Below are 8,362 nucleotides of genomic sequence, written 5' to 3' on the forward strand. Positions count from 1 at the left end.
TATAGGGTAAGGTAAGGATCCCGATACTCAGTTTTCCCAACACCCTTTGTTGAAAAGACTGTCCTTTGCCCATTAAATGATCTTGGCACTGTTGTTTAAAATCATGTGACCATATATACAAGTGGTTTATTTCTGGGCTCTCTATTCTATTCCATTGGTCTCTGTGTCTGTCTTTATGCCAATACCACACTGTTTTGATTACTGTAGATTTATAGTAAGTTTTGAAATCAAGAAGTGTGAGACCTTCAACTTTGTTCCTCTTTTTCAAGATTGTTTTGGCTATTCAGGGTTCCTCAAGATTCCGTATGAATTTTAGGATGGACTTTTCTACCTCTGCAAAAAAACATCATTGAGGTTTTAATAGGGATTGCACTGAATCTGTAGATCACTTTGGGTAGTATTGACATCTTAACAATATTAAGTCTTCCAATCCATGAACACAGTATGTCTTTCCACTTATTTGTGTCTTCTTTAATTTCTTTCAGAAACATTTTATAGTTTTCTGTGTATAAGTTTTTGGTCTCCTTGATTAAATTTATTCCTAAGTATTTTATTCTTTTTGATGTTATTATAAATGGAATTATCTTAATTTCCTTTTCAGATTGCTAAAGTGCTATTTTTATCTCCATTTTACAGATGGGAAAACTGTAGCACAGAGAGGTTAAGTAGTTTGCCTATGTCACTCAGCTCGTAAGTGGGTGAGCTGGGGGTACAACACAGCCGTTCTGTTTCCAGAGTCCCTTCTGCTCATCATTACTCTCTACTGCCTCTTCTGAAAAAGTAATTACTATCTTGGCCAAGGTCTCACTTACAGCATGTGGTAAATTCAGACTCAAGAATTCAGACTCAAGTCTGACTCCAAAGCTTTGCTTGAAATTATAACAGCATCGTGATAGTCCTAGGACACCCCAACCGTGAATCCATCAATTAAATAACTTTCAGTGAAGGGAAAATTCAAACTTTTGTTTACTTTTAATAAATTGAGTATATAGAAGAGGTGAATGGATTCAGCCAAAGGGTGGCCAGGGTGGCATGCCAGTGCAGGGGTGATCCCTGTCTTGATTTTCCCTTAGACAGTCCCAGATGATACATTTGGTTTAGATAATATGTTTTATGATCTTAACTATGGACTCTACATTTCCTTAATTGGTTAGAATTCTAAGTTGAATTTTAAAAGGCAAAAAAGGAAGGTAACAACCTGAACAAATTCCCCCTGAATCCTCCTAGTGTGCATTTTATAGCCTCCCTTCTCTAAAGAACCATGTGGACTTGGCTGTTCAATGAGCAATTTCCCACTCTGGGCTATAAGGTAAAGATTCCAAATCCTGAGAGAAGCCCAGAGGTGGCTTCCAGCCTTTTGTGCCAAATAAAATGACACCAAGTGGCCTCATTTGAATCTGGGGGACTCTCGATCTGTCCAAGAGGTGGTCATTGTACCTTATAAAGGAATGCCATGGACCCAGCCCAAAGGCATCAGGCGCCAGTGCCAAAAGGCAATGAACCTGAACTAAAGAAGCTTCCTCATTGGCTGTTGCTGTTGGTGTTGTAAAGGACTCTGCGTAGTGGCTTTGGGCCTGAGTAAATGTGGGCTTGGCTGACCCGATCCACTAAAATGAATTGGGCATGACTAAGGTGCCAGATGCCAGCCCTTCCATTAACAGGGAAAGCATGCAGGGGCAGCAGAGGAGGTCAGCATACCAAGGATGCAAACAAAGATTCCTCTCTGAAGGGTAAGTTACAGGGAGGAGGGGAGGAACGAAGAGAAGACAACCCTTGATGTCTTAGGGGATGGCCTACTTAACAAATCCATCCTCACAACTGCAATGCAGCATGAGGCAAGCGCACTTGATGCCACTAAGCAGATGTGAGCACACAGACACATCTGTAACATCCATGAGCCTTAGGCTTCCCCTCTGTAAAATGGGATTCACATTCCACTTTGCTCCTAGTAACCACAAGAAATTGCTGTAAGGATCAAATGACAGGAAACAGGAAAAAAGGAAAAAAGAAAATTTTATATGGTTAAATGCCCTATAGGAATCTAAGGTAAAATCTCACAGCACAGGTTGGGGAGCTGAAGACAGAGGCAGGAATCAAAGGGGCTCTGGCTTTAAGTACAACACTTTAATTTTGTTTTGAGGTGGTGAATTCATATACAATTTCTGTAATTTTTAAAGGCACGTACATATGTACTATATATAAAAATCAGTATATTCATAAAGAGTTGCAGCTCAATTAGATGCCAACACACCTCTCTTCTTTTCCCCATTTTCCCATTCAAACCCACTTTGTGGGGGTCAATTCTTTCCCACCTCTTGGAAAAAGTCTAGAGATGGTCTCATAAATTTTCTGGTCTATCTGAGATCACAAAATGTCCCCTTGTCTATATAGCCTCAGAAATTGTGTCATTTTGATAAGTAATATTCAATTCTATATAATAGTCAAAATTCCACTTGAAGCTTCACCCCTCCCCAGCTCAGACTGCCTCAGGTTGGGACTTCTAACAGGGGAAAAAGCACACAGATCCTTCTCTATTTCCCTGTCTCACTCATGTCTTCCTGCCCCCAGTCGCTGGATTTCTGACTCCTCCAGGCCTGAGTGGCAATAAGGAGAGATAAAAGGCAGGAAAGGTCCTTTGGGATCAACGCTAGTGTAACCTGACATTGCTTTTCTCCGGCCATGACAGATGTTTAAAGCCAGCCCTTTTTGGGGGGTCTGGTTTGTTTGGCGTTTCCTCCATCACTGGAGATCTCTCCTCTCCAGTTCCTTTACGCAGGCCAAGGTCTCCTCACTGCTGCTCCACGCTTTTCTCTTAGTCCCTGGTGGGGTTTACCCCATGCAGAGTCTCTCTTTTGGAGTCCCAACATCCCACGGACAGGGCCGTTCCCTGTATGACCTGCATCTGGTCCAAAGGAGACAAATTCTGGGAGTGTGGACCGTACGCACAGCAGTCACCTTTTCCCCGTGGCCACCAGGGCAGCAGCCCACCACAGCCACGTGGTGTCCACGCTTCCATGTCCCACGTGATCTATCAAGCCTCTGAGGTGGTGAGCTGGAAACCTCACGCATGCGCCTCGGGGTTAAAAGGAAGCACCCCCACCCCCCACCCCCTCACCTGTCATTTGGTGGGGACTGGAGACCAGGTGAGAATCACAGCGTGCTCACAACTTTCTCCAAAGGATTTTTCTCCCATTTTCCACCTCAGCTTCTTCAATTTTTCGGTTCAGTTTTTTCAATTTTCCAACCCTTTTATACCCTCCACTGAGGGGTTAAAGGTGGCAAAACCCATCCTCACCTACCTAGTTGGCATGTCCCGCATTGATGATCTAGTAAATTTTTTCTAAGTATTACGTAGATATTAAAATGCAGCTCTGCCTGTTGTCTGCAGTGGCCCCAAGACAACAGGCATTAAATATTATTGGGTTCTTATAACGTCCCGTTGCAGGAAAAAGACTAGAAGCAGATATGCTACGTGGATTAGCAGTAGTTAATTCCAATGCTGGAACTATGGGTAATTGTTTTCATTACACTCCTCTATATTTAAAAAGGAAAATTAGATATTATTCTTAGTAAAAGATGACAAATTCTAGAAAAAAGGAGACTATATAAAAGAAGAAAAGAAAGAAGGGAGGAGAGAGGCAAGAAGAGAGGGCAGGAAAGGAGGGCAAAAAGGAGAAAAAGAACAAAGCCATGGAATTAAATAAATGACAGAAACAGATCATTATGTTCTTTAAAAGTGTGCTTTCAAAGTGAAGTGGGCTTTTGCACGGTAAATGCACATGTTAATTCAGAACTAGTATTGCAAACATCCAATTTTGTAAAGGGTAAGAAGGTGTACCAGAACAAACCGTTAGCTGTGTTTGGGTGAATAGACTGATTCGTCTTTGTATGAAGCCCAGTGACAGACCAGCTCTGTTGATGGAAGGAAACCCAGAATCAGGGTCATTCAGATGGGAGTGGTGTGACATCTGCATATTGCACAGGCCATAATGAAGGCAACGTGAGGAAGTCAAGAAGTAGCTACATAAACAAGACTGCAGAGACCACCTACAAGCCCTTTAAATAACATTAATTTAACAGCATCCATTTGAACAATGTGCTAATCTCAGAAAATCTTCCCGTAAAAGCAGGTTTTGGCATCAGCTTCTTATGATAGCTAGGAAAAGTAAGAAAACTACAATTCTTTTTTCTTTAATTCTAACACTTGAACTTCTCACTCTCTGAGAGAGGATAGTAGGTGTGAGGCCTAAGTGGAGTGGGACGTCATTGGAAGGGTTTTAAGCAGAGGAACTGTGTGTGGGATAGTTTCTGTATGCCCTCCAGATACACTCTCTACCTTTCTCCATCCTGCTTTGTACCCCAGGAGGTGACTTCTACGAAGTTCATCCCCTAGACCTTCCCGCTATCTACATTGGAGTTGGGTTCAGTCAGTGGAAGGTGCCAGGATGATATGGAAACAGGAGAGGAGAGAGAGATTGGGGTATTTATTCATTACTCATTCAGTCATTCTACTGAAGGCCACAGCTTCTGGAAGGTAGCCTTTTCCTACAGCCACAGGTTTTGCCAGGGTCTGGTAACTGTTCCTTCTACTTGTCCCTTCAGATCATACTGGCTGCAGAAGAAGAAGGGGCTCAAGGAGGGGAAGAGTAAATTTGGGGAGATTACTTGACTATTTTATGTCCAGGAGGGAGATGGTGATGGTTTGCTCCAGGATGCGTAGTGTTGAGAAGTAGATAGATTCTGAAAACATTAAGGAGATAAACACTATCCAACCCACGGTCATGGACTAGGTACAAGGGCAAAGGAGAAGGAAGACTCCTAGGTTGTAGGTCTGAGAAATCTGATAGATGATGGGCCATTTGCAGTGGTAAGGAACACTTGGATTCAATAACCTCTCTCGTGGAAACTCACTTTGTGAGTTACTCCATCGGGGGTGAAGGTTGGGAAAGATCTGAATTTTTTTTTTTGCCACTCACTATGAGACTGCAGAGGAAGCAGCACCCAAGACCTCAGCACAGGAGAGTGTTTTAGGGGGTGTGGCTCTGTGTGGTTGAAAGGGCAATTCTCATATCATGCATTTGAATAGCGAGTTCCTTTCTAAAATTCTAATATGCGTCTTCAGAAAAGTTACATACTGTTTTTCTTACAACATCTAATGAAGACAGATTAGGCAAAGCAACTTAAAAACTTTACTTCTTCTAGCTCTCTAAGTACCAGAAAAATTGAATGCTAGATTTATAATTACTATGCGTTTTGTTTGAGAGGGAAAAAAAAAACCTCATACGCAAAGAACATTTTCATAAATCATGTCTATGATCAAAAAAATATGGTTTGAACAGACACAACTGTGCTTTACCCTGCATCTGTTTCACATACACAAATGTGTCAGGTTTACATAAACCACACTGATACAGATGAAAAATAAGGGAAGAACAAGATAAAAATAGCTCTTATGGTATCAGTAACACATCTTTTATTATTATAATATATGATACCGTTGCAATCAATCACGCTCTTATATTGCATTGGCTGGTGACCTCAAGCCCCATGAAGGAAGAGCTAGCCAACACCCAGGAATCGATTCTTTCAGCTTTTTAAAAAAAATCTCTAGTATCATATGTTTGGATTTCTGGTGACAATTTCAAAGATAGTGGAATGGAACAATCTCATCCTCCAAGTGTTGTCCAGGTCCTGATTTCAGATGTGTTCCTTTTACGTGGTACTCTCCCGGGGAGAGTGGTGAAGGGAACTGACGATCTGCCCCTTTTGTGATGCTACTATAGATAGATCATCTATAAATGTAACCACCCAACCAGTCACTAGTAGCTTCCCGGGCCTGAAAGATAACACTGCTGATTTGTATTTTTATCAGCCCTCTCTCCTAATATCGCTGGCCAGCTGAGCAGACATGGAGCTAGAAAACTCAACTCGTTTTTTCCCCTCAACTGAAACATTTAGCTTTTATACTACAATTATAAAAGTTGCTAAAGTCTCAAGGGAAGATTTTTTTTTTAAATGCATGTAAACTTGACCCTAGTAAGTAAAACTCTGCTTTCTCATTCATTGACTAAAGCACACTTTTCACAAACTTGCACTATTTAAATCTCTTAATGCTTTAGCTTTACTTTTTTACCCTCATCAGCTCTAATCTTGATGTCTATTGCTCTATAAGCAGACACTTTATTGTTCTGCCGGGGGCAATTCTTTTAAAGAATCAGGAATTGTCTGTGATGCAAACATTTACTCCAGACATAAGTTTTTTACTAATTTTAATCTTCAAATCTTGAGGTTGCTTAAAATTCTGCTTTCACCTTGATATCCCATTTTAAAGCAATCGGTGTTTTCAACATACATATCAGAAGAATATTTTTTTCATTGCTCAAGAGTGACCTAGTGTAAACATGTGTAGATAGTCCTTTGTGGTGTCTCTTTGTTTTCGGTGTTGCATTTGTTTTTTGAGTTTTGTGTTTGTCAATTGCCCATTACATTTTGATAGCAGTCATGTGAAGTCTCCCAGACTAGAAAAGAGGAGCACTTGAACTCCTTTGCTCCTGGTTGGTCCCATTACCTTGACCTTAGCATGTCTACCAAGATACCATCCAATAAGGATTAGAAACGACTCCATGGAGAAATCAATGGGAAGAAAACAAGAAATCTCCTTCAGGTGAATGCTCTTCCCTACTCCTATCATTCCACAGCCTCACAGGGGACACCCTCATCCTAAGAACTGACTCAAAAGATAGTTGCTGCAGAGAAAAATCCCTCCTGACCAGCTGCCCCTGGCCTCCTATCAGTGCTTAAGTACTCCTTCCCCATATCACGTTTGTAAATCACCAATGCCCTCCCAGAGGCCAGATGACACCTTCCTGTAGACAAGGTGTTTTGTTCTCCTCTTTTTTAAGGCTCCTCCCTCAAGATTGAGTAAACATTTGGTAGCTGATGTAGTTTTTATCTTGGTTTTCTCCCTTTTAATACCTGTTTATCCATGGAAAATGTGGACAATAAATGTAAATAAAAATGAAAAATTAACACTCTGAATCCATCACCCACTGACTGACAGTTATTAACACATTGGTGTATTTCATTCCTGTGTTTTTTCAATGCATAAACTGCTTTTGTTGTTACATTATTTTAACATAGCTTTGATCATGTTCCATGTACTATCTTACATCCTCAGTTATCTTATCAGGAACATTTTCTCACAATGAAATACAACAGAATAATTTTTTCCTCTGTACCATGATACATCTGTAGATATTTAATTATGGGATGCCTAATTTGAGTTCAGAGCTACACTCTGGTTCTGCAATACCAAGGAGAGGTCTCAGTTGACACTGTAGCAAGACAGGCCAATGGACTAAGGAGTTAAACCAATTTCTTCCGTCCTTCTCCTACTTGTGTCACCTACCACTGACCTAATGCTCCCCCGGAAAAAAGAGAAGTCTTCAGGCTTAAAACATACTGAGTTTCTTTCAGTTCCCCAAACACATTATCACCTTATGTCCTAGCTTCTAAGCTTTTGCACGTTCTGTTCCCTCTGTTAGAAATGCTCTTCTCCCTCCTGACCCTTCCACCCACACCAGCCCCAATGGAACCTGGCAATTTCATGCTCAATCTTCAGGCCTCAAATAAATTATCACTCCCTCCAAGACGGAGATAAGTCCTTTCCCATGCACCTTCTTAGCACCATGTACTTCCTGCATCAGCGCCTTACACACTGATTATAATGGCCTGTATACCAGTCTTCCCTGCCGGGTTAGGACATCCAAGAACACAAGGACCGTGTTTCTCTTGCCCACCACTGGATTTTTTAGCATAGTGCTTCTACATGCTGGGCATTCAATAAAGTTGCTGAATAAATCAATAAATGAAAGCACATAAAATACAGTGAAGTTGAAAGATTTTCAAAGTCTCCTTGCTTCTCCAAGACGGCAATAGTCAATGTTTTCCCATTGATTTGACTTGAATGTCATCCACCCATTCCCTCTTCTTCTGGACACAGCACCTCAAATTTCCATTTATGAAATCACTCTTCTCTTACTCTCAGGCCATGTGGATTGAATAAGGCTGACTCCATCCCTCACTTCCAGGAGTGGAAAGAAGACTTAAGTCAAGTTAATGAGAATGAGCCTTGAGATTATTGAGAAAGGGCTTTATCTTTCTGTTGGGGTTGCTGAGTTGGTAGAATGAGGCCCAGAGTGGTTGATATCCATCTTGCTTCCACATGAGAAGAGCCCATCTGAGAAGGAAGACAACAGGAAGGAAGCCAGAGCCAAGAGTTGGAAAGATACAGATTCAAAATAACTCTGTGTGAGCGTGTTGATCCAGGTTTATTTGAAACAATAGTATCCTTCAACTTGAA

The sequence above is a fragment of the Ceratotherium simum genome, chromosome 5, assembly GCF_057802395.1.
Source record: "Ceratotherium simum simum isolate JZ-2026a chromosome 5, ASM5780239v1, whole genome shotgun sequence".
Classification (NCBI taxonomy): Eukaryota; Metazoa; Chordata; class Mammalia; order Perissodactyla; family Rhinocerotidae; genus Ceratotherium; species Ceratotherium simum.